General features: G+C 40.1%; 1 long non-coding RNA gene across 2 annotated transcripts in view; it reads right to left on the bottom strand.

The window, feature by feature from the left end:
- Window positions 1–8369: 8369 nt before the first annotated feature.
- The window catches only part of LOC131503744 (uncharacterized), a 44222-nt gene continuing 25420 nt past the window's right edge, over window positions 8370–27171 (bottom strand). The window contains exons 3-4 of one of the 2 annotated variants that reach the window (XR_009257569.1): window positions 10926–11025; window positions 8370–9414 (exon numbers count right to left, since the gene is read on the bottom strand). This is a non-coding gene — a long non-coding RNA (uncharacterized LOC131503744). Of the gene's footprint in view, window positions 11026–27171 lie in introns of both variants that reach the window. The other variant, XR_009257568.1, reaches the window with a different exon arrangement.

The raw sequence follows: 27171 nt of genomic DNA, 5'->3' as shown, positions 1-27171 counted from the left end.
CCTTATGCTCAAAGAACTGTGCTCTGGGGTCTCCACTGGAGTTTCCTTAATGACCAGCGTAAAAGCTTCCCTTTGTGTCACCCCATTTGGAGCATTCTCAGGGCTGGGGTGGCTTTCCCAGGCAGCTTCTGCAAAACATTTAAAGGCATAGGTACTGGCCGGGGCCTGGGCAAGGGAAAATACTTGGAACAAGCAATGGATAGATTGAGAAGCTGGAAAGGCAGGGAATGGAAAAGGAGATAAATACAGGAATAGGGATTTGAACAGCTTCCATGTATACCACAGAAGGAAGAATGACATATGCGTGGCCAGGTTGGGACGTATGTTAGAAAAGGCCTCAGAAGACCTAAGCTTCCACTGCTGGCTGGCCTTCAGTCTCCACATGAGTGGGAAGTACGTACTAAGGCAGAGTTTTAAATAGACTAGCTAAACACTGAACGAGTGTCACAGCACAGAGCCCATCCGCAGAGTAATTTGTAATGCATATTTGTCTTATAATTCCTATTTATTTCTCCTTTTTTCCCTATATTATTTATTTTCTTGAAACGGTTATTTTTTATTTACTAAAAAGATTTTTTTAATGTTTATTTATTTTTGAGAGATAGACAGAGACAGAGCATGAACAGGGGAGGGTCAGAGAGAGAGGGAGACACAGACTCTGAAGCAGGCTCCAAGCTCCAAGCTGTCAGCACAGAACCCGACACAGAGCTCGAACACATGAGCTGTGAGATCACGACCTGAGCCGAAGATGGACACTTAAGTAACTGAGCCACCCAGGCGCCCCAAGAGTAATTTTTTTAAAGGTTATTTATTTTTGAGAGAGAGAGAGAGTGAACAGAAGAAGGGCAGAGAGAGTTGGAGACACAGAATCCAAAACAGGCCCCAGGCTCTGATCTATCAGCACAGAGCCCGATGTGGGGCGTGAACTCATGAACCACGAGACCATGATTTGAGGCAAAGTCAGATGCTTAACCAACTGAGACACGCAGATGCCCCTTCCCTATATTATTTAGAAGATAAATGCAAAAATATATATATAAATAATTTTAAAACTAGGTTAAAGGGTGGGAGATGGAGCTATAAAGAAACAAAGTTTTTCTCTACAACTGAAGAATAGTCTGAAGAAATTCTTATCTAAAGAATAATAACCAGAGGAGGGACCTGACCTATCAGATAGCAAGGCTTATTACACATCTGTAGTAACTAAGACAGTGTGAGATTAGGTGTATGTGGAGATAACCCTACAGACCAGTGAAATGGGACAGAGATTTCAGAATCCGATCTGGACACCTAGGTGGAAACTTGATATAGGAAAGAACTAGTATTGCAAATCAGTGGCAAAAGGATGAATTTATCATTGACCTCTGCAAGGACAACTGATGATCCACACGAAGGAAAAAACAAAGTGGTAGTGTCTTTGAACACATGAACACTCAGTTCGGGATGGCTCACGAACTTACATGGGAAAAGCAAGACTTTAAACCTCTAAAAGAGGGGCGCCTGGGTGGCGCAGTCGGTTAAGCGTCCGACTTCAGCCAGGTCACGATCTCGCGGTCCGTGAGTTCGAGCCCCGCGTCAGGCTCCGGGCTGATGGCTCAGAGCCTGGAGCCTGTTTCCGATTCTGTGTCTCCCTCTCTCTCTGCCCCTCCCCCGTTCATGCTCTGTCTCTCTCTGTCCCAAAAATAAATAAAAAACGTTGAAAAAAAAATTAAAAAAAAAAAGAGTATATAGGAAAATGCACTTAACACTTCAGGGTAATAAATAACTTTCAAAGTAAACAAAAACATAAACCAAAAAGGAAAAGAGTGATAAAGGATTGCTGCTGTCCAGAATAAAATTTGAAAGCCTATGAATTAAAATGAGAATGTCAAACAACCCCTAGAAATGGGAAAAAGACATAATGAATAGTTTTTCACAGAAGATGAATGGAGAGTAAGCATAGGAAAAATTTGTCCATGTCAATGGTAATCAAGGCAATGTATATTTAAACTATCATGAAATACAATGTCATGTCCAAGCAGACCAGTTCAAAGTTAAAAATCTAAAAATGTCACGAATTGGCAATATGTGGACTAAAGATACTTCTCAAACACTACTGATGTAGAATGAAGTGGTTACAACTACTTTAGAAAACAATTTAAAATCACAGGACAGGTGAATTTGTGCATATACAACAATACCACTTTCAGATATATGTTCTAGAGAAATTCCTCTTTAAAAAAAAAAATTGAGAGAGTATGAGAGGGAGAGGGTCAGAGGGGAAGAAAGAGAGAGAGAGAATCTTAAACAAGCTCCACCCTCAGGGCAGAACCCGATATGGGGCTTGATCCCATGACCCTGTGATCATGACCTAAACCAAAATCAAGAGTCAGATGTTCAACTGACTGAGCCACTCAGGTATCCCTAGAGAAATTCTTAAATATATGAACATGAGGAAAGTTATACAAAAACAATTATAGTAAAACTGTTTTGCAACAATAAGTCAGTCCAAGTGCCCAACAACAGTAAAATAGACCAAAAAAAAATCAGAATGTATTTTTGAAATGGAGTACTATGCAACAGTGAAAAACAGATTACAGATATATTTATCAACATAAATGGATCTCAAGAACATCATGTGAATGAAAATATCGAGTTATGGAATAACACATTATAATTCCCTTTATATAAAGTTCAAAACCAGGTAAAATGAAACAATATAGAGATGTAGTTTATTTTTTTATTTAAAAAAATTTTAATGTTTACATATTTTTGGCAGAGAGAGAGAGAGAGAGAGAGAGAGAGCATGAGTGGGGGAGGGGCAGAGAGAGAGGAAGACACAGAATCCGAAACAGGTTTCAGGCTCTGAGCTGTTAGCACAGAGCCCAACGTGGGGCTCGAACTCACAGACAGCGAGATAATGACCTCAGCCAAAGTCAGATGCTCAACCGACTGAGCCACCCAGGCACCCCTAGCAATGTAGTTTATATAAATATATACATATATAATCTTTATATAGGTTAATATATATACCAAGATGGTAAACTGAGGAAAACAAGGGAATAACTAACATAATTTCAGGATAGTGGGTACCTTTGGGGCAAAGAAAGGGAGACGCAATTGGGCAAGAACTCAAAAAACTTTTGAGTTTTCAAAAGTTAGGCTTTCAAAAGTAAAGGTAGTATCTTTTTGGAGCGCCTGGGTAGCTCAGGGGGGTGCCTGGGTAGCTCAGTCAGTTGAGCATCTGACTCTTGGTTTTGGCTCAGGTCATGATCTTGTAGTTTGGTGAGTTCAAGCCCCAGGTTGTGTTCTGCACTGGCAGTGTGGAGCCTGCTTGGGATTTTCTCTCTCCCTCTTTCTCTGCTCCTCCCCATCATGCTGTCTCTCTCTCTCTCAAAATATATAAATAAACTTAAAAAAAAAAAAAGGTAGCATCTTATTTCTTAATCTGACTTGTAAGCAGTGATCATTTTACTAGTTTTTAAATGCTACTTATATGCTATATACATTCTTCTAGTATGCTATATTTCACAAGGTATAAAGCATTGCATTCACAACAAAACACATTTTATTTACAGTAAAAAGGAAAAACAAAAAGAAAGTCTGAGTATGAAAAAATAGATCAAGTCCATGTTTTAGAAAGATTATTCTAGTGGACACGAAGAAGAGAAACACCAAAGGCTACTACTATCCAGGAGGAAGAAAATGAAGTTCTAACCTCAGCAATGCCAGTCAAGTACAGATTTAAAAGAGAAACCTTGTAAAAATAAGTAAATGAAAAATAAATAAGAGAGAAACCTTGGGAACACATAATTGACAGAATAGATAAGAAGATACTGATGTGTTTTGTGCCTGGCTTATTTGTGCCTGCGTTTATTTTTAAGATGGTGATAATGACCAAAGAGGCCTGTAGGGAAGACCTGTGTGAAGGGTGGGAGGTAGAATAGGAGTAAGCCGTGGAAAGATAGACCCACAAAAGAACAATGTCCCCAAAGCCAGGTGAAGAGTAAGAAGTTAGAGTTTACGTTAGTTAGCTTCCATCGCCATAAAGTATGTTCTGAGGTCATCTGCTATTATGAAATTTACAGGAATGGTTTTCTGGACTTGAGGAGAATGGAAGGCTTTGGAGCAGCAGCTATGGGAAATATAATGGGGGGGGGGAGGGAAACAGAGACAAAATGCTGAACAGCAATGAGGGCTTGACTGAAGTTAGAAAGCATGAACCTGTAGGAGAGTCATCTGGCATGAGTCATGACCTGGTCCAGCCACCTTGACTATCATTGAGCAGTTACCAAGACTGCAAACATTATCATGTCCAAAACATACAGATTCACACACGCAAGCACTAGCACATACACTCACACACTCTGAAGTCTGGGCTAAGCGATTTGTCAAAAGTCCATCAAAGACCATAGACCATGGCGTAGAGGAGACTTTGTAAAAGCCCTTTTACTAGGTAATATAATTTCCATGGATAAGTATTTCCATCTAGGCACAGCTTCTTCAGGATTCTGGTTGGACAGCACTTCTGGGAAAACTTACAAGAGGAAAGTTGCTGGGACAAATTACAACCCCCACTGCCTTAGTTGACTGCAAGGCAGTAGCTGATATTCACCCTCTTTCTCGTTCTGACCCTCTCCCACTTTTAGCCACTACTCTGGCTGGTCCAGGTGGCTTGCTTGGTGGTATGACCTAAGTCCTCATCTCTGAAATCTGTTTCTGTGTCCTTCTCAAGCCACAGTTACTGCATTTGCTTTTCACAATGGGCAGGAGAGGTGCCCTACACCTTTATGTAGCACCAGGGTACCTGCTCATAATCATGGTCAATTACTTCTGCCAGTATGGTAACTTTCCTTGCTTGCTGACCGGCTATAATAAGTGATGTGGTGCCAGCCAGGGCTTTGAGTTCTATGATCCATGATGGAAGCATCCTTATCTGAGAACAAGGACCTCAGGTTACTACGGTGATGAGAAAGAGGACTACTATTTCCAGCCCTAAACTTTCAGACCCATGTATTTTACCTATTGAGTCCACAGTACTATATAATGTTTTTTGTTGCAGTTGCATAGCATATCCTAAAGAATAGGACCCCATACTTTGAGTGTGTCATCTCTAAACCAGCCCCTCAGCTTTACCCCTGCCTTCAAGAAGCCATGCAGTATACTCCACAGTCAAATGCCAACTGCCACACTTCATCTGTTGTAAAGTGGTCCCTTGTTCCAAGGTAATGTTATGCAAGATTGCTTGTCAATAAGTTAGACACTCAAGGAACCCTCAGATACTGGTGTTGACCAACAACCAGCAAGCAGAAAAAAACCAACTCATACCTGGACTATGAGTGGATCTCAGTTAAGATGAAACACTGTACTTTCTATAGTACAAAGAATCTGATGTAGTCAATTCCAGCAAGTAGCTTGATATTGCAGGGGATATTACAACATCCAGGGATATTACTGTATCAGAGTGTGGCAGTACTTAGCTATGATGGAAAATTCTGGCTACATGGTCACTGAATATCCTAAGTTTAGAAGCTCAATTTCCACCAGAGCCCAGTATAATGCCAGGAGTTGCTTTTCAAATGGCATACAGTTCTCTGTTGCAGATGATCTGTTCTTGCTCCCGAAGGCCTTCTCTGTGACTCACCTATGGGTCCATATCAGAAGCTCTATATGCTGTCTTTCTCTTTCACACATATCTCTAATACTATGGAGTCTGCTATGTCATTGGCCCAAGGAACAGGCCTGCTTGCAACAGAGTCTAAGACCTACTCAAATCTACAGTCCCTCTCTGTCATCCAAGACATGAGTTATAGTATTCCTAAGAGCAGGTTATGCTGTCTCCAAACCCAAAGATGCCTACCAAATGTGCTTCTCTCTTAGTGGTAAGAAGTGCAAGATGTTGCTGGATACCCATCTATCTTGCCTCTAAAAACCCCACATTCAACGAACCATTCACATAGGTTCCTAAGGGTCATTCTCTTCTGCCTGCCATTATGACCTTGTTACTCACCATGGTAATTGTGCTACTTTATTTCTGACAGTTGAGTGTTGCTACTTGGCTTCTACTCCTCAGAAGTCCTATCATTCCCACTGTTACCAAGATCAGTTTTTTACAGCATGCAGCTGGGGCTCTGTAGCCCCAGCTTACAGAGGACATTCTACCATTGGGCTGCTTTTTATTAAATGCTTATTTATTTTGAGAGAGTCGGGGAAGGGGGGAAGAAGCAGAGAGAGAGAGAGTCCAAAGCATGTTCTGCATTGTCAGCATAGAGTCAGACATGGGAGCTCTATGTCACAAACTGTGAGATCATGACCTGAGCCAAAATCAAGAGTTGGACCCTTAACAACTGAGTCACCCATGCACCCCTACCACCAGGCTTCTTAAAGACCCTGATGTCCCGATGACCACCACCAATATATCCCTTATTTCCTTGATAAACTGAATGCCTTCCAGCCCTTGTGAAGAACTTGGCCAGTCAATATATTTTTCAGCCTTATGTGCTAGATTCATTGTAGCATGCCTTGTCCTCTGAGCCTTTGGATCCTTTCCTCCACAATTTCTTCCACTGGACTCCATAAAGGTTCTAGGACTTCTGCTTCATTTATTGTAGACCACTGGTCTTATCCAGCTTCTAAAACTATCCCAGCAGTATATTAGAACTACCCTTCAGACATTTGCTAGAGTGTTTAACAGTGTATCATGGGAGAATGCCCCATATCAACAAATTCTCCCTTGACTGGCTTTTACTCCCCTGATCCCCACTTGATCCAACACTCTAATAGGCCATTCCCAAGCATATTCTCCCGGTTCTTTTTGGAGCATGCTAACCAAGTCTCACAAATCTCTATCTTTTTCCCAGTCTGTACTAAGATTTAGCCATTGTTATAGGTATGGGACCAAATGAAGAGATGAGGGAAGACATGAGAAACAAAACCATTGTGTTGTAAGGAGTCGGCCTCATTTGGAGCCTCTTGATAGCTTTCGGGCAAGGAGAGAATTTCTATTTTCCAACAAGGTGTAAGTCTTCCGTAGAATGAAAGGTCTCAGGGGAATTGGCAGATTCAAAGTCTCAGGATCTCATTTGCTTCTTATCATGGCCTAATTTTAACACAGAAGACTTGTCTAGTCTAAGAATTTAGCCTTCTCTAAAATTCAGCCCACTTTTACAAGTAAATACAGGGTGACTAAGCATTGTCTAATGTTAGTTGTGTCTATCCTTCAACTACAGAAGATGAGAGCCTCAAATGCTCACAGGTGGCTTTCTAACACTTTGCTTTAAATTGGTAGCTAGTAGATGTAAGCAGGTCATTATTTTTCTTCATTGAATCAATAGCACTTAGCAACAGTCACCCAGTTCCATAGTTGTTACAGATACTATTTCCCCCATATTTCTCAAATACCTGAGACACTGCACCAATTATTACATTCCCTTCACCTGTACTCCATCCCTGTTCGCCACAGATGAAAGTCTTAGCAATGGCACTGCCACACTATACATGGGATGATCAATATTCCCCCTACTGCCAGTGATCGCCTAACATCTAGACAACAAGGAATCCAACTTCAGAATTCTACCCTTACAGTTGCTTCCTACGACCACTTCTGCTCTCGACTATCTTAGATCTTGTGCCCTAGAAGCAGCCTAAGAAAGGGATTCTTATTCAGGTTATTTTCTGAGAGAGGCGGGGCAGGGCAGCAGGAAGAACCAAGAGAGGCTGCAGTCTTGGTTTCCTTCTGTTCCCATAAGAAGCTCTGGAGCAGAAACTGTACTGCAGAGTTGGTCACAGCTTGAGACAAAAGGTTGACAGTTTTCTTCCCTCGTGTCAGACAGACAATGTCTATAGTCCATCACAGGGGGCAGTGTTGGAGCTGGGTGTGTAGCCTTCCTGGGTGAGGCCCCTCCCCGTCAAGGGTAAGTCTGCAGACAAGGGGACAGCTGTGAATGGTAATCAGCCTACACTACAGCAGCTAGGCAATGGATGCATCACAGCATGCAAGAGACCCAGCGGCATCCACTAAACTACTACTTCTTAAGATATTCTTAGTGCTCCAAATTACAGTAGCACAGAAGAGCAATTGCATAAAATCAAACCGTAAACTTAAAGTCATACCGTGGTGTGTTGGGAGCTGGCCTCTATCAAACCACAAGAGTAGATTATACACAGCTCTTTCCAAGTCAGCATTCAGTGACGTCATGTTGGTAGCTCAAAATTGTCTGTGGTGGGAATATTTACACCATGGAAACAGGCAGAAGCTACACACCCGGTCCTTTATCCATCTGTCTGTCTATCTGTCTATCTGCCTATCTGCCTGCCTATCTATCTATCTATCTATCCATCTGGAAAGGACAGTCAAGTTGTTAGATATTTACCAGCACACACGGAAGCAGTGCAAGACAGAAAGCTTTATTCCTGATTTTAAATGAGGAAAACAAGCTAAGAAAGAGCAATTAAGTGATAGTTTTAGAATTAAAACCTGTTGCTATCTACCTCATTGCAATGGGAATAATGAGGTTTAGTTCAACACACATTTATTGAGTGACAACCATGTGCGGGCACCGTCGTCACTAAGATACATTCTCAGTCCACAAAGGAAATGGGATGGAAGTTCAATCTTCGGAAAATAAAGAAAATGGTATCTTGAAATCTTGATTGGATCACTTCAAGTTATTTTCACATGTTTGAGATTTTAATAATGTTCTAAAGATTTTTCCCTTTCAAATTTATAAAATGAGGGTTAAAAAAATTGAATCCCAATGCTTCCATTTATGAGATATATACTTTTGAAATGCACAAAGCTTAAAACAAATAAATGAATTGTTAATAGGAAAATCAATAGTAAAGGGAACCGTCCTGTTTCAAATGGCTGAAGGAGAAGATCCCTCAGAGTCAAGATGAGGGCGTGACTCGACTCTACTTTTCAATTGAGTCAAGACCATTTTTTGTTGTGGTGTTTCAAGTGAGTTGGAACAACTTTGGGCTTTTATTTTAACAAGTGACGTTTTCATGTGATCAGAATTCTTGTGGCCCTGGAGAAACAAGCAGCATTTCTCTCTTCCAACATCTGATTCCATATTGTTTTCAGAGCCAGAACTAGAGTTGTTCTGAAGAAGTTTCCAAATAAAGACAGCTCCAGCTGCTCGTGGTACACACATCTTCTCATGTCCATTCAGGAAAGGTCGATTAGTTCAGTGCCTTCCTCTCTTCAGATGTTTGCTGATCTGCCAGTTTTAAGACGGTCATATTTCAAATCTTCTCTTCTGTTCCTCCCTTTATTTTCTCACACCTTTGTCCGTAACCCACTCCCTATCTGTCCTAGGATCTCCACTTCATTTTTCATCCCAGCTGCACTTGCTTGCTCCTCTCATTACTATTTCTGGCAGAACAGTACATTATGGTCACACTGTCATTGGTCTTCGGTGCCATTAGGATACTCTGATGGAAGGGGAGAAATTAAAAGATGGCTTTCTATTGCCATAGTTAGAGGTATAATCACAGCAACAGAAACACTCATAACACTGGTAAATGTACCAATCTGAGCACCTTACTGGTTCTTTGAGAACCCAATTCATGTGTGCGTAGAAACATTCACACACACGCACACCTATGCACACATACATACGCACACACTGCGTATCATTATATATCCTTTTCCTAACTGAACACAGCAAAGGCAACAGTACTCTTCAAAGGGTTTCTTGTCACTGGGCCAAATTTTGTAAGTGTGCTATCCGGGAAGGTTGTATACGACAGACAAAGACCAAAAAGATTGCTTGTTCCAAGAATTTACTGAACGATTTCATATTGTTGAATTTCACCCATTAACACATGGATTTAGATCCTAACAATGACTGACAGACATTTGGAAAGCAAAAGTAAAAGTTGACCTGCAGACAGTTCAAATTTGCCATATGCTTGCTGTCACCATTAACAGTTTGTAGACCATCCTAATTTATGCTTCAGCTAGCTAACCTGATATATTTTAAAGAGAGGGAATACCTGTTTCTTTTTCAAATAAGGTATTTTATTTTTCCCTATGATTCATAAGTCTGACAACATAATAAATGATGAAGGATAAATTTAAGATAGTTTGAAGGGCGAGGAACAGTTTTTTTGCACCCTGGGACCTATCACAAATGTTTCCACCTGAATGCCTGCCTCACTGACGAAATTCTCTAACAATATTCATCAGGTACAATTTCAGAAATAAAAGGTACTTCCTTCAACATCACGTAACAGAATTTTTAAGGGGAACTTCTTGGTGCTTAGAAATCACTGTAGTTGGAATTGTATATATGTAAATAAATGACTACAAATACTCAGTTCTTACCCCAGTTTTTGCCTTTTTGGAAAAGAATTCTATTATCCTCTCGTGTGTTTAAACAACTAAACATCCCATTAACTAGCTGCCCTTTCTTTCACTTCTTGAAGCTTCATTTCTCAGGCACCATTATTGCTGGAAGGGAGTTCCGATGAAAGGGAAAAGAGAAAGAGGTCCATGTGAGTTGTTTCAGAATTTGACACTTCAGTGCCAACCTACTCACCCTTTCCTCTTCATGTACTTAAGGATGGGTCTTCAACTTTTCCAGTTTTAATCAGATAGCCCAGATGGTCATGCTCATAGTAAAAATGTTATTAAAGCCTGAGTAAATAAACTAATTAAGAGATTTACTAATTAATTTTTAAAATATTCTAGATTCTGAACAAGGGCTATAGATTGTGTCCTACAATCTTTGTCCCTTCTGTTTGCAACATAGTTGTTGGGAGGTGGTGGTACTCAATAAATGAATTTTAATTAGTTAGTTAAAACAGTTATTTATAAGTCATAATATGTATTCTGCTTCAAAAAGTGCCACGCTTATGTCAAAATATTCTGAAACAATTAAACCAACCGTCTAAAACATAGAACCATTAATTATTTTATGATAAGATACTCGGTTGCTTACATTTTAGCAACCGTCACCTTTCAAAGATCTCTTCTGAGGACACGGAAGGCACGGATCAGGAAAACAAGAAGTAACTCGCGGCGAGCCACAGAAATGAAACCTGGAAAGAAAAGAAAAACGGTTCGACTGCGGGCTTGTGCTCGTCGTCACGCCGAGGGACAAAGCCCTCGGAGATGCTTTCAAAAAGGACCCACGACTCGCCCGACGCCACCCCTCCGGTTTGTCACGGCAGGCCCTCCTTGCCCTCTAAACTGTCACTGGGAGGAGGGCGAAGGACGCCCCGCTTCACGTGAGGCCCCACCAAGACTCTCGGTTCCTCTGCGACAGCGAAGCCCTGGGCAGCTGGCGCCCTTCCACAGGGAGCTCCAGACACCCCTTTGCCACATTGCGAGTTTCCTCAGGCAGCAGATGTCTTGGAGCTGCTGTGCAGGTCTCCAGCTCTACCGAGCCACCTGTACGACATATTTAATGCACCGGCAATGCTTTTGATGCCGCTTGGGAAAGATTTCTTTCTTTCTTTCCTTCTTTCTTTCTTTCTTCTTTCTTTCTTTCTTTCTTTCTTTCTTTTTTTAAATTTTTCTCTCAGCCCCTGCACGATCGGTGGCACTATTGCATGAAATTCGGCCCCCTGTTGCAAAGTTTTGTACTCCGAAACAGAAGGGAGAAGCCTCTCCCCCCCAAAAGATTCAGGAAAAGGCTGTGTCGCCTTCTAGAGCATGACAGTTACGCTTCGTTCCTTAAAAATCGAATGGTTCCGACAGGCAGTTTTGCTGAACCACTCCACAGCAAAGTTAAGCAGCTAACTGTTAAACTGCTGACCTTCTGCAGCACTCCAACACTACCAAACTTTAAACTGCGGGTGCAATCCTCTTAGAACATTATCTGGAACACATTCTGACTTTTTCGGCTGCTAAAGTGATACTTACAGTACCATTGTGTCTGTTTAGTTTAAAAATGAGGTTGATAACGATAATGCTTTTCCATAAGATGATCTTCTACTTTTTAATGATACCCGTAGTTTCCCCTACATAAATGACTAAATCCTTACAGAATCTCGGTCTTGATTAGCACTCCTGCTAGTAAAATTTCACATACTAAATCAGCACCAGCTGTAGCAAGAAAGAAAGAAAAAGGCAAGTGTAAATGTTCCATATGCCCCACCAAATTGGCATCTGTGTCAGTAACCCTTTTTTTTTAAGCTATTGTATACATACATTCTCTTAAGTGTTTTGTTCACAGAATACTGCTAACAAAATTCCTCTGTTGGCATCTCAAGGAAAGAGCCTGTCCTTGATATCATTCAACTGCACAGAACACAATTTCTCTTTCTCCCCTTGTGGTCACAGACACACCTGAATGTTCTATTTATGTAAGTTGCTTCAAGTTAGCGAACCTTTATTTTGACATCTGTTCTCTGTAATGTGACACTGCAGTGCTCTTATAAAGCTGTTTTACAGCTGGAGTTAAATGGATAGCAACACCAAATAGTGTCAGAGAGACAATAGAATTATTTCGGTCGACCTGAAAGGTATCTCGGAGAGCAGGCTCAAAACAAATAACCTGGAATGTGGTGGAGATAGGAAGCATTTGTGATCACTCTCATCTCGTCATCCATATTTTCTTCAAATTACGAGGTGCCTCTACATAGATAGGTGATATAGCTATACCAGAAATAGTCCGAATGACATATGTAAAGCACGGTGTTATACTACTTTAGGTGGTTTCCAATAGTTTACCCATCAAGACCTTATTAACTGTCTGAAACCCATTAAATACAGTTCTTCAGGGACATATTCAAACCATCCCTAGGAATCCTACAATAGCCGTCAGAAAGCTACAAACACAGAGGAGCATACTAATTAAATGGTTTACATAGAAGAAGTAGTGGTCGAGTATGTCCCAGAGAGCTATCTCATTGGAGGAAAAAAAATGTATTCTCTTCTCTCTTTGGAACATGGTTATGTTGGTGAAGGCCAGCCGACACGAAAAAGAGAACTGACCACTCTTTCTTTGTGACAGTTTTGATTCCTGCTCATGCGTTCTCACACATGTCGAAAACCTTATGTTGTTCTTGTTTATTTGGAGGTCTGCCTCTCTTGATCTGACTCTAAGCTCCTCAAGAGTTGAGATAATATCTGTGTGGTCCTGTATCTATCTTACCAGAGTATCAGAATTTAGTAGATATGCAGGAAAGGTTTACCCACATCAAAATGGCTAAGAAGAACTAACAGTTTTTGTTAAACCTAAACGAACTAGTTGGGGAGCAACTTACCAACTCAGATCAAATGACCCAACTAAATGAGGACAAGGAAAAATGGATGAAAATGTCCCTTACTTTTCTGAAGTTTCCTACTACATAAATATCTTTCATCATGTGTTATCATAGTGCTCTTGAGATTTAGTCAAAGTTATACTTGATTACCATTTTATACCTAAGGGTGAACACCAGAAGATATTTTGGATACAAGTTTGAAAATCACTTTGACCTTAAGATCTAGTTTATCTAAATTCTTTTCTTTCCTTTTTTTAAGTTTATTTATTTATTTTGAGACAGACAGAGACGGCATGAGTTGGGGAGGGGCAGAGAGAGAGGGAGAGAGAGAGACTCCCAAGCAGGCTCTGCGCTGCCAGCACGGAGCCTGACGTGGGGCTCAAACCCACAAACCGTGAGCTCATGACCCGAGCCGAAACCGAGAGTCGGACACTTAACCGACTGAGCCACCCAGCGGCCTCTATGTAAAGTCGTAATGAGTAATTTAGAGAAGGTCATGTGGGAAAATCCACAATTGTAGTATATCTTGCAAAGTGCTTTTTTAAATTCATTCTCTTAAAAATACGTAGCTTCTCTTATAAGACAATGGCCTCTCTCCCCAGTACTGTAAATGATCCAACAAAGCTGCTAGCCACCTCTCAGGGAAGCTGTGATACTGAGAAGTTTGGATGAGATGATCCGATGTTTATATACATGAAATCCAACTGCACCTACCAACCCTAGAGAGATCTTGTAGCTGTTATAATGATTATACTGAGCTGATTCTTAAAACATTTGGTCATATTATAGTTGGCAGTAACCGTGGTAAGATTTCTATTTCTACTAACCTATATGCTCCTGAAATATAAGTATCATTGTTTTTAATCTCCAGATTCCCACAGTGATGCAGAGTATGTATTTTAAAATGACTGTTGAGTACCTGAACTTTTTTTGAACAATTGATTCCTTAACTTGGTTGTCCCCTTATTTTTAGACCGAAGTTTGTCATTGACATGCTTATTTTCATACAGTCGTGTGGATGGTAAAGGAACACGCTGATACGGGATTTCCTCAAAGGACAGACAAGTATGAAAATGAACTTGGGGAGTCAATCAATCAAAAAGTCCTTTCCAAGAACACTGTGTATGCAGTCCTATGACACTTCTTCATGTAGCGTCATCAACCCCAAAGAATGAGGACAGTAACTTGAGCAGGCCGAAACAGTGTCAAGCCAGCATTCTGGTCACTCTATGTCTGTGTCTGGTTGTTAAGCATTTTGAACATCAGCTTTGGTTTCTGATCTAAGGCAATTTGTGACTACATTGAGAAGACACCATATCATTATAATCTTAAAAAAATGAAGCAATAAGCAGTATGTGAAAAATAGGGTCATTTGGCCAATGCTTATAAGGAGGTTGTGGAAAATGGTCATGTTTAGGAGGCAAAGTTGTGGAGGTGATGACATCTGGAATTTGTACTTAGAGCACTGGTCTTCATATCCCAAGGTGATGTTCGGACTAACATGGTCTATGCATACTGGGAACTGATAGGTACCACTTGTCATTGCCTTTTATAATTCCATAGTCTTTGCTCACCAAAAGCTACCTCGTTCTCTAGAGTTGCATGCCAGGGTGGTTTGTATGTGGTGGTTGCTTCTTAAGAGGCCACAGCCAGGTCACACGCTATTTAAAGCACTCCTTTATTTAAGACAACTTTCAAGTGTTTCTTCTCCCTTTGCTATCTATGATTGCCCCATTTCAGTTTGCCATAGAACAGCTGTTTCGATATCCAGCATTTATCCGTTCTCCGCATGCATCCAGCCCAGAGGGATTGTTAAGCAGATCATTGTTTTAATTCTGGCTACATTCCAGGTCCCCATTATTAGTGATCCTGTCTTAACATTTACTCTTCAGTTTGGCTCACAGGTGATGTTGATTAAATTGGAAATACCATCTGGGGTAGGTTCTCGTCTGGTAGGCACATTCAAGACTGAGCACACCATTCTCTCGTTTTGGTGTGACGCTTTATGCCACATCTGATGGCCTTCTGGACATGGTTTCATGCAACCTGGGTTTGACTCCTAGCTTATCCTTTTGGTAGTTGTGCAAAATTGGGCAATCTACCTCACTATAGGGTTTCGGTTTTCTAATGAATAGAACAGGGAGAATAATCATTAAGTCATTTGTTCACTTAGTTCCTTGTTAATTTTGTAACCATTTACTTGGCAACCACTTCGTGTCCGATACTGTGCTAGATGTAGAGAAATCAGAGATAAAGAAGGAATCAAAGCGGAGGAGAGAAGACACATACCCAGAATGATGGCACGACTACATGTACTGTTTACAAAACGTCTCTTTGCTAACAGATATGAGCAAAGAGCTCTGCAGCCTGGAAGAGAGAGCAACAAAATGGGCCTAGGAATCATAGGATTTCTCCAGAAGGACATGAGCATTGAACTGCATCCTGAAGATCAAAAGCTTCAAACCTTGCTTTTGTACATCTCATCGGTTAAAATGTCCGTGTCACGATAACATACGATAATTTTATCTCTTCCATTGGGGGAAAATATCAAACGTGTACAAATTACTTATTCATTTCATTAGTTGATTTAAATGAGCAATGAAGACTTTAAAACATGTGCTCCACTGTTGGTGGGAATGCAAATTGATGCAGCCACTAGGGAAAATAGTGTGGACGTTCCTCAAAAAATTAAAAATAGACCTACCTTATGACCCAGCAGTAGCACTGCTAGGAATTGGCCCAAGGGATACAGGAGTGCTGATGCATAGGGGCACTTGTACCCCAATGTTTATAGCAGCACTGTCAACAATAGCCAAATTATGGAAAGAGCCTAAATGTCCATCAACTGATGAATGGATAAGGAAATTGTGGTTTATATACACAATGGAATACTATGTGGCAATGAGAAAGAATGAAATATGGCCCTTTGCAGCAACGTGGATGGAACTGGAGAGTGTGATGCTAAGTGAAATAAGCCATACAGAGAAAGACAGATACCATATGTGTTCACTCTTATGTGGATCCTGAGAAACTTAACAGAAGACCATGGGGGAGGGGAAGGAAAAAAAATGAGGTTAGAGTGGGAGAGAGCCAAAGCATAAGAGACTCTTAAAAAGTGAGGACAAACTGAGGGTTGATGGGGGGTGGGAGGGAGGGGAGGGTGGGTGATGGGCATTGAAGAGGGCATCTTTTGGGATGAGCACTCGGTGTTGTATGGAAACCAATTTGACAATAACTTTCATATATTAAAAAAAAATTTTTAAATTAAAAAAAAACCCATGTGCCCCATACCACATTGGATTGTTTTGCGAACCAAATGGTACAATTTGTGAACAAACACCTTTTAAAGTACTGGAGAAAGCTCTTTCAAACATGTGGGTGACGTTGCTTGTCCGGCCTATCCCGAGAGGCTATCACAGAAAAATGTGAAAAAATGTTGCAAATGTAGAACACAGATAATAATAAGATGATAATTGCTAACACTTAGTTTGTTCTTACAATGTACTAGACCCCATCCTAAATGTTTTATATATATTTGCTCCTTTAATCCTCACAACAGCCTGCAAGGCGGGTTCTGGAGGTAAGCCAAATAAACATGTCAGTATGGAACCATTTTTGACCTACAAAAGTGACAGTTTCATACAGTTCAACCTGGTATTACACCAGTATTTTAGGTGTAATATATTACATCACTATATTAGATGAAGAAAAGAGGTGCAAATAGGTTAATTTACTCAAGATCACAGTGTTAGTAAAAGATTATTATTTTTCTTATTTTTTATGGACATTGTGAGTTTGTTAGAGTTCTTGGATTACAAGAATAAAAGTCCAAAATGTCTAACTTGACAGAGAAAAATAATTGATTGAAAAGATATAGAGTCGCTCATAGAATCAAAGGAAAAGCTGAACAACAGAATATTTCTAGAATCCCATGGTTTCTCATCACCTCAAGGTCTACATCCTCTTTAAAGCCACCATCATTCCTCACCTGGATGAATGCAGGAACCTCCCAACTAGTCCCTGGGTTTCTGCCCTTGACCTTCTTCAGGCGATTTCCAACCTAATAAACAAATAGATGGTTTGTTTCTTTGTTTGTTTGTTTGTTTGTCTTAATGTTTATTCATTTTTGAGAGAGAGAGAGAGAGACAGAGCACAAGCAGGTGAGGGGCAGAGAGAAAGAGGGAGACACAGAATCCAAAGCAGGCTCCAGACTTTGAGCTGCCAGCACAGAGCCTGACACAGGGCTTGAACTCACAAACCACAAGATCATGACCTGAGCCGAAGTCGGAAGGACCCACTGAGCCACCCAGGTGCACCCAAATAGATGATATTAAATGTAGATCAAAAAATGCCACTCTCCTACTTAAACTGTTCAATGGCTCCATTTCACTCCAGGTCAAAGCCAACATCTTTTCTCTTGACCATGGAATCCCTATGTGATCTTCCCCCAGCCCCCAGACCACTCTGACCTCACCTCCTACCACCCTCTCTCTCCTTCCCTCTGCTCCACTCACATTCCTTGAAGACCCAGGGCATAATCCCACTTCAGACCTTTGCATCTTTGGGTCTTTCTCCAGATAACCATGTAGCTCATTCCCACACCTCCTTCTGGTTTTTCTCACACCTCACCTTCTCAATGAGATCTTCCTTCACCCCCCATTTAAAGTTTCCTTTTTATTTAAATTTATTTATTTATTTATTTTGAGAGAGACAGGGCTCAAGTGGGGGAGGAACAGAATAAATGAAACGGTCTCTGTGCTGAGAGCAGTGAGCCCATTGTGGGGCTGGAACACATAAAACATGAGAGATCATGACCTGAGCCAAAGTCAATACTTAACCAACTGAGCCACCCAGGCACCTCTTCCCCCCCATTTAAAATTTCAATCGCACGTGGCACCTGGGTGGTACATTTAGTTAAGCGACTGATTCTTGGTTTCAGCTCAGGTCACAGTCTCATGGTTCGTGAGATCCAGGCCCACGGTGGGCTCCACACCAACAGTACAGAGCCTGCTTCGGATTCACTCTGTCCCTCTCCCTCCCTCTCTCTCTCTGCCCCTTCCCCGTTCTTGCTCTCTCTTTCCCTCTCTCTCAAAATAAATAAGTAAACATTTAAAATTTCAACTCCGCCCCATAGAGAAGCATCCCATCCTCCTGCTTTCCTTAATTTTTTCTCTGTAGTACTTATTATTGTTTCACATATTATACGTTTGCTGACTTACATTTATTATTGATCTTAAGTAAAATACTAGGGCAGGGACATTTTGCACAGTAGATAGCACCTAAATAAATACTCGTTGAATAAATGAATGACTAAACCATGGAAAAGTAACACAAACAAAGAAACAAATAGAACAAAACTACACAAAAGTAGAGTGTTGCAGAGCCAGGATGTTCCCACTACTCTCCATGAAATTGTGTTCAAAATAATAATTCTTAGAAGAAAGTATGATGGGCATAGCTTAGGTCCCATGCTCATCCACTGGTCAGAATAGGACAAGACACAATGAGTCTCTAAAAAAAATACCAGACGAAGGCATTATACTTCTAATACCATAAGAAGGAGGAATGGATTCTAGGTAAGTAAAAATCAATAGATATACCACCCACTGCACATGCTGACCTTCTTGATTGGCTTATCTACTTTTTACTGTATTTTCTAGGCATTCAATGTATCATCTAGTATTCTTCAAAAACAGACTTCCATGAAAATTTGATTTAAAATCAGACTTCCCAGTGCAAACCATTATTGTTTCCATTTTCTTTGTATTGATTATCTTTCCACAGTTGTGGGTAAACTTTAAAATATACTATACATATATTAGAATATCGGTGTATCTTATAGAAGCGTTTTTGAATTCTTACATTTAGGATTTTTATTTTATCTTAATGAAAATACTGAACTTATCAGCTTCTAGCTGATTATACTGCTTTTGCTGACAACAAGGCAATGTGTGCTAATTGAAAAAAAAAACTGGACACATAGACAAGTATGTAAAGCTACTTAGATCATGCCTTACCCCTTGTTTTCATCCTATCCCACAGATATAGTGTCTTTTAACATGTGGGACATGTACTTCCAGTATATTCTTCTTTAATTTTTTTAATGTTTTTTTAAATTTATTTTTGAGAGAGAGAAAGAGAGAGACAGAGCACGAGCAGGGGAGGGGCAGAGAGAGAGGGAGACACAGAATCCGAAACAGGCTCCAGGCTCTCAGCTGTCAGCACAGAGCCCGACGCAGGGCTCGAACTCATAAACTGTGAGATCATGACCTGAGCCGAAGCCGGACGCTTAACTGACTGAGCCTCCCAAGCACCCCTGTACTTCCAGTATATTCTTATATCCAGCATACAAAATCACTAGATAGAATATTTTATGCACTACTCTGTAAACTGCATATTAGATAAATTAGCATAATGCATGTTATTCTACAACTTGCATTCTTCATTTTACATTTTATCATGGACAACTTTTCATGCCACATCGGTCTACTTTATTCAAAGCCCATATAGTGTTCCATCAGATGAATGTATCATAACTTATTTAACCAAACCTTTAATGATGAATATTGCTGCTAAAAACAAGGCTACAACCGATGTCACTATATGTAAATGTTCATTTGCATTTTTAGGGTAAAGTCCAAACTGTACAATTACTGAGTGAAAGTGCAGATCTACTTTATATTTTGATACGTATTACTAGATTGTACTAGAGAAAATTTATCACAACAAACATTCCCATCAACGACATATGGTAATGTTCATTTCTTAACACTTACCATCATCTAATAAAAGGCATGGAATCTATTAGTTTGTCTGTGAACTCTAGACTTTAGATACCAGAACTTATACAGTTCCATTTTTCACTGGTAATAGGAGGTGAGTCAGACAACTTAGAGTCAAGGGGGTTTCAACATTTTCATCAAGACTGGATCCTCCCTGAAGTAGACAGATGGATGCCGAAATATAGTACTTAGAAACACAGTATATGCCAACAATGGAAGTACAGGACACAGACACCTCCAGCCCACATTCTCTGGACTTTGGCAGACAAACACGTTTCCAGTGATCTGAGGTTCTACCTCTGATCCTTCACAATACAGCTACTACAAACTCATTGAGTAGACACATCAGATAAAACATACCTGCCATCCCTGAACTAAGCTCTTGGTTTTGTCACATGAATGGAATTCAGAAGATACAGAATTCTCACCAGATGTATTTCAGAGGACGGGGGAAGTGTATGTGGCATCTGATCAGTGGCTTTAAGTCCATTTTTTTAAAGTGCTCCCCGGGATCCCTGGGGGGCTCAGCTGGTTAAGTGTCTGACTTTGGCTCAGGTCACGATCTCACGGTTTGTGAGTTTGAGCCCTGCATCAGGCTATCTGCTATCAGCACAGAGCCTGCTTGAGATCCTCTGTACCCTTCCTCTCTACCCCTCCCCTGCTTGCTCTTGTGTGTGCTCTCTCTCTCTCTAAAAAATAAATAAACTTAAAAATAAATAAGTAAATAAAAGTGCTCCCCAATGTTCAATAGTATCAAAGATGTGAACAGGTGGAAGCCTAAAGCTTGGTTTGTGGGTGCGCCTAGTGGAAAATAATAAATAGGCTGATTCAGAATGATTCTGGTCAGAACCTTGCTGGTGACAGAAACAAACATTACCAGAATAGCAACTACATCCATTTGATTTCATAAAACAATTAGAAATTCTGTAATTTTTGTCCAGTATATCTTCAATGGTACATATATTTCAATAAATAGATAAAACATAATCTGCTGTCCCAAATTTTTTTAAACGTCCTTGATACTATATTAGTAAGGACATTTAATGCTAGCTGCTGTAACAAACAACCCCCAAATCTCGTGGGTTAACACAACAAAATATATTTCTTGTTCTCAAAGACATCTCTGATGTCTCAAAGTCTCAAAGACTCTCTGATGAGAGTTTTCCTGGGTGCCTCTTTCAAGTGGTGACTATCGGATCCAAGCCTTGTGTATCTTGTGACTTCAACGAATGACCTCCATTGTTACTTCCAAAGGAGAAGAAAAATCGTGAAAGATCATAGAGATGGTTTGCTGGGCAATTCTGGAAGTGCTGTATCTCACTTCCATCCACTTCTGGATGGCCAAGACCTAATCTCATGGCCAATCCTGAGGGAAGCTGGAAATGGAGTCTCCTTGTGTGCCAGAGAGAGGAAATGGGATGGGTGAACATCCAGAAGGGCCATCTCTGCCACAAGTACACAACCAGGCTTAGGAGTTTTATTGTTCTTTGTAAATCTAGCAGTAAAACTCACTTACTTAAAAATTTGAAGGGAAGCGGTGTCAGAGTGGCTCAGTTGGTTGTGAACATCTGACTCTTGATTTTGGTTCACTTTATATTCCCAGAGTCATGGGATCAAGCCCCACGTCAAGCTCTGCGCTGAACGTAGAGGTTGCATAAGAATCTCTCTCCCTCCCTCTCTCTCTTTCTCTCTCCCTTTGCTCCTCTCCCCTGCTCACTCTCTCTCTCCCTAAAATAAAATTTTTTAAAAAATTTTAGAAGGAAAATTGTTTTGCTATATTTTACTGAGTTCTTTATGCCATACAATTCTTCATTCTTGGGAATAAAATTGTATTATGAATATGACTGAATTCATAGAATCTTAGATCTGAAAGCTGGAAGTGATCTCGAGAGTTTTCTTAGTTGAATTCACCTCCTCAGGCAGGTGATATTCTCTCCAAAAGTGCTCAACCTTTTTTAATCACCAAGAATACCTTCAGTTATTTCTCTACAAAGACCTTATGTTTAGAAATAATTTGTCTACCAAATCACATTTATGGGGCAACAGCATTCATTTTTACCATGTGTTACTAATCAGAAATAGATAAAGCTGCAAATCAAAAGTTCTGAGCAGAATGTGGAGACTAGTCTTACACTGAATTAATGTAAAAAGCCAGCCAGATACAAAGAAACCTGAAGTTCCAGTGAGCCTTTGCATTATCTTAGCATTATGGACTAAACTGTGTCCTCTCCCAAAATCATACGTTAAAGCTCTAACACCCATGTGACTGTCTTTAGAGATAAGGCCTGTAAGGAGGTCATTAAGGTTAAGTGACGTCCTGAAAGTATGCCCTCATCCAGTAGGATCGGTGTTCTTATCAGAGGAAAAGACACCAACGGTTCTTTCTGTATGCACACACGAGAAAGTCCCTGTGATAACAGAGCAAGAAGGTGCTGTCTGCAAGGCAGGAAGAAAAGTTTCACCAGAAACCAGCCCTCCCGTCCTCTTGATCTTGGCCTTCAGACCTCCAGAACTGTAAGAAAATACATTTCTATTGTTTAAACCACTCAGTCTGCGGTATTTTGTTATGGCAGCCTGAGCAGAGTAAGATACTCAATTAAAAGTAAAAGTTTTATACATCTTTAAAATATGAAAATAGACCTCAAATGTTTACTCTGTCATAGTCCATTGTGACTAGGAACAACTGAATTATCCTCCTTTGGTAAAGAGCTTTATTTCTGAAGGATGGTGTCATCTTAACTCTCATTTTTGCTAGATGCGAGTCTGTATATTGTGAGCCATGTATCAGAAAGTCCTGGCTGGAGGAAGAATGCACCCCACAGACATGGAATTAAATAAGACTTGGTGTTTGTTTATTTGCTTGTTCTTTAATATAATGTCCCACCTTCCGGAGATGCAGGTTCTAGCTGTGATATTCTCCCCAGCAATCTTCACATATAAGCATACATGTACGTTAAAGGATATTGAAAGTGTCAACCCAACTTATTATTTTTAGATTAGTGCAGAGGATAAAGATAAAGCAATCATGGCAATTAAATAAAACATTTCAATCTGCCACCGACAGATCATTTTCCCATCCCTCTTCAAGGCAAGCATCAGTACACACAGGTGAAGGAAAAGTTATGAGGCAGAATGCCAGGGTCATTTTTTGCAAAAATTTCAAGCCCTGTTTTGCAAAGAGGCACTAGTCAAAGGCATTTGCCATTGGGTCCTCTCTCCCTCCCCCTGCCCACATGACTCTCGTATTGTACTTCTTGAGTCTGCTTCTCTGACCAACACAGCCTTAAAGAATGTGAAGACTGTTAGAAAGCAGGATTTAGCATCCCCATTTTAATAATAAATACAAACACACACTTACCCAGTACGGTTTACGCCTGCCTGCAACCAAAACAGCTGAACAGATTGTGATGAAATTCAGAGACTGACAGTCTGACAAAAAAATCCCTTTTTGTCTAAAATCTGGCTTCCATAGGTTTTTGCAAATCTAAATATTTGATTTTGCACTGGAAAAGGAGCCAGTCTTATGTACAATTTATAAAATAAATGTGTAGATACATGTTTAAAAATCTCCAAATTTTGTCAACACATACTGTCCAACTTTAAAGACTTTTTCTCCCCCATTTTTTTCCCTATGACTTGGGTGTATTTTCCTCCTGCCTTTTAAGGCTTTAACTATATTTATCTAATGAGAACTCTTTTGCAAACCAGTGTTTCAATAGTGATTTAACAGTAGATTCAGTGTCAAGTTGGCCTTTCCGCAGCAGGGACTTTTAAGCCTTGCTGTATTATTCTTGCAAGACACTCAGGAGCTGGAGTTGGGACATATAATATTTTCTTTGAAGTTTGCCTTTCATGACACACGGGGATGCAAACAGGCTTCAGTTATTCAACAGTCAAATAATTCCACCACACAGCTACCAGGGCCATATGTTGTACCAAATTTTCTAATTATGTCTTTGGGATACTTGCTACATGAGGTCAGGCAAAGGCAGACTAGAATCAATACAAAACTCCTTGTCTACACAGGACATGTAGGCTTTGAGAGATTTCATTTATCGCTTCAAAATTCCTTTGGGAAGTCATAATTGCAATAAAAATAACTTGATGAAAACCTTAAAGATATTTCTGATCAATTAACATATGTTAAAGGTACTTATTGTACCAGAGATTTTGTTTTTGTTTTTGTTTTTTCAGGATATATTTTTTTTAATATGAAATTTATTGTCAAATTGGTTTCCAGACAACACCCAGTGCTCATCCCAACAGGTGCCCTCCTCAATACCCATCACCCACCCTCCCCTCCCTCCCAGCCCCCATCAACCTTCAGTTTGTTCTCACTTTTTAAGAGTCTCTTATGCTTTGGCTCTCTCCCACTCTAACCTCATTTTTTTTCCTTCCCCTCCCCCATGGTCTTCTGTTAAGTTTCTCAGGATCCACATAAGAGTGAACACATATGGTATCTGTCTTTCTCTGTATGACTTATTTCATTTAGCATAACACTCTCCAGTTCCATCCACATTGCTACAAAAGGCCATATTTCATTCTTTCTCCTTGCCACATAGTATTCCATTGCGTATATAAACCACAATTTCTTTATCCATTCATCAGTTGATGGATATTTAGGCTCTTTCCATAATTTGGCTATTGTTGAAAGTCCTGCTATAAACATTGGGGTACAAGTGCCCCTATGCATCAGCACTCCTGTATCCCTGGGGTCATTCCTAGCAGTGCTACTGTTGGGTCATAGGGTAGGTCTATTTTTAATTTTTTGAGGAACCTCCACACTGTTTTCCCGAGTGGCTGCACCAATTTGCATTCCCACCGACAGTGCAAGAGGGTTCCCGTTTCTCCACATCCTCTCCAGCATCTACAGTCTCCTGATTTGTTCATTTTAGCCACTCTGACTGGCGTGAGGTGATACCTCAGTGTGGTTTTGATTTGTATTTCCCTGATGAGGAGTGACATTGAGCATGTTTTCATGTGCCTATTGGCCATCTGGATGTCTTCTTTAGAGAAGTGCCTATTCATGTTTTCTGCCCATTTCTTCACTGGATTATTTGTTTTTCGGGTGTGGAGTTTGGTGAGTTCTTTATAGATTTTGGATACTAGCCCTTTGGCTGATATGTCATTTGCAAATATCTTTTCCGATTCTAATGGTTGCCTTTTAGTTTCGTTGATTGTTTCCTTTGCAGTGCAGAAGTTTTAATCTTCATGAGGTCCCAATAGTTCATTTTTGCTTTTAATTCCCTTGCCTTTGGAGATGTGTCAAGTAAGAAATTGCAGCGGCTGAGGTCAGAGAGGTTTTTTCCTGCTTTCTCCTCTAGGATTTTGATGGTTTCCTGTCTCACATTCAGGTCCTTTATCCATTTTGAGTTTATTTTTGTGAATGGTGTAAGAAAGTGGTCTAGTGTCATTCTTCTGTATGTTGCTGTCCAGCTCTCCCAGCACCATTTGTTAAAGAGACTGTCTTTTTTTCCAGTGGATATTCTTTCCTGCTTTGTCAAAGATTAGTTGGCCATACTTTTGTTGGTCCAATTCTGGAGTCTGTATTCTATTCCATTGGTCTGTGTGTCTGTTTTTGTGCCAATACCATGCTGTCTTGATGATTACAGCTTTGTAGTAGAGGCTAAAGTCTGGGATTGTGATGTCTCCCACCTTGGTCTTCTTCAATATTACTTTGGCTATCCGGGGTCTTTTGTGATTCCATACAAATTTTAGGATTGCTTGTTCTAGCTTCAAGAAGAATGCTGGTGCAATTTTGATTGGGATTGCACCGAACGTGTAGATAGCTTTGGGTAGTATTGACATTTTAACAATATTTATTCTTCCAATCCATGAGCACAGAATGTTTTCCCATTTCTTTATATCTTCTTCAGTTTCCTTCATAAGCTCTCTATAGTTTTTTAGCATACAGATCTTTTACATCTTGGTTAGATTTATTCCTAGGGATTTTATGCTTCTTGGTGCAATTGTGAATGGGATCAGTTTCTTTATTTGTCTTTCTGTTGCTTCATTATTAGTGTATAAGAATGCAACTGATTTCTGTACATTGATTTTGTATCCTGCGACTTTGCTGAATTCATGTATCAGTTCTAGCAGACTTTTGGTGGAGTCTTTCCGGTTTTCCACTTAGAGTGTCATGTCATCTGCAAGGAGTGAAAGCTTGACCTCATCTTTGCCAATTTTGATACCTTTGATTTCATTTTGTTGTCTGATTGCTGATGCTAGAACTTCTGACACTATGTTAAACAACAGCAGTGAGAGTGGACATCCCTGTCGAGTTCCTGATCTCAGGGGGAAAACTCTTCAGTTTTTCCCCATTGAGGATGATATTAGCTGTGGGCTTTTCATAAATGGCTTTTGTGATGTTTAAGTATGTTCCTTCTATCCCGACTTTCTCGAGGGTTTTTATTAAGAAACGTTGCTGAATTTTGTCAAATGCCTTTTCTGCATCGATTAACAGGATCATATGGTTCTTATCTTTTCTTTTATTAATGTGATGTACCACATTGATTGATTTGCGAATGTTGAACCAGCCCTGCATCCCAGGAATGAATCCCACTTGATCATGGTGAATAATTCTTTTTATATGCTGTTGAATTCGATTTGCTAGTATCTTATTGAGAATTTTTGCATCCATATTCATCAGGGATATTGGCCTGTAGTTCTCTTTTTTTGCTGGGTCTCTGTCTGGTTTAGGAATCAAAGTAATGCTGGCTTCATAAAATGAGTCTGGAAGTTTTCCTTCCCTTTCTATGTTTTTGGAACAGCTTGAGAAGAATAGGTATTATCTCTGCTTTAAATGTCTGGGAGAATTCCCCAGGGAAGCCATCTGGTCCTGGACTCTTTATTTGTTGGGAGATTTTTGATAACTGATTCAATTTTTTTGCTGGTTATGTGTCTGTTCAAGTTTTCTATTTCTTCCTGTTTGAGTTTTGGAAGTGTGTGGGTGCTTAGGAATTTGTCCATTTCTTCCAGGTTGTCCAGTTTGTTGGCATATAATTTTTCATAGTATTCCCTGATAATGCTTGTATTTCTGAGGGATTGGTTGTAATAACTCCATTTTCCTTCATGATTTTATCTATTTGGGTCATCTCCTTTTTCTTTTTGAGAAGCTTGGCTACAGGTTTATCAGTTTTGTTTATTTTTTCATAAAACCAACTCTTGGCTTCACTGATCTGCTCTACAGTTT

The sequence above is a fragment of the Neofelis nebulosa genome, chromosome 2 (genome assembly GCF_028018385.1).
Source record: "Neofelis nebulosa isolate mNeoNeb1 chromosome 2, mNeoNeb1.pri, whole genome shotgun sequence".
Taxonomy (NCBI): Eukaryota; Metazoa; Chordata; class Mammalia; order Carnivora; family Felidae; genus Neofelis; species Neofelis nebulosa.
This window is presented reverse-complemented; position numbering and strand designations above follow the sequence as displayed.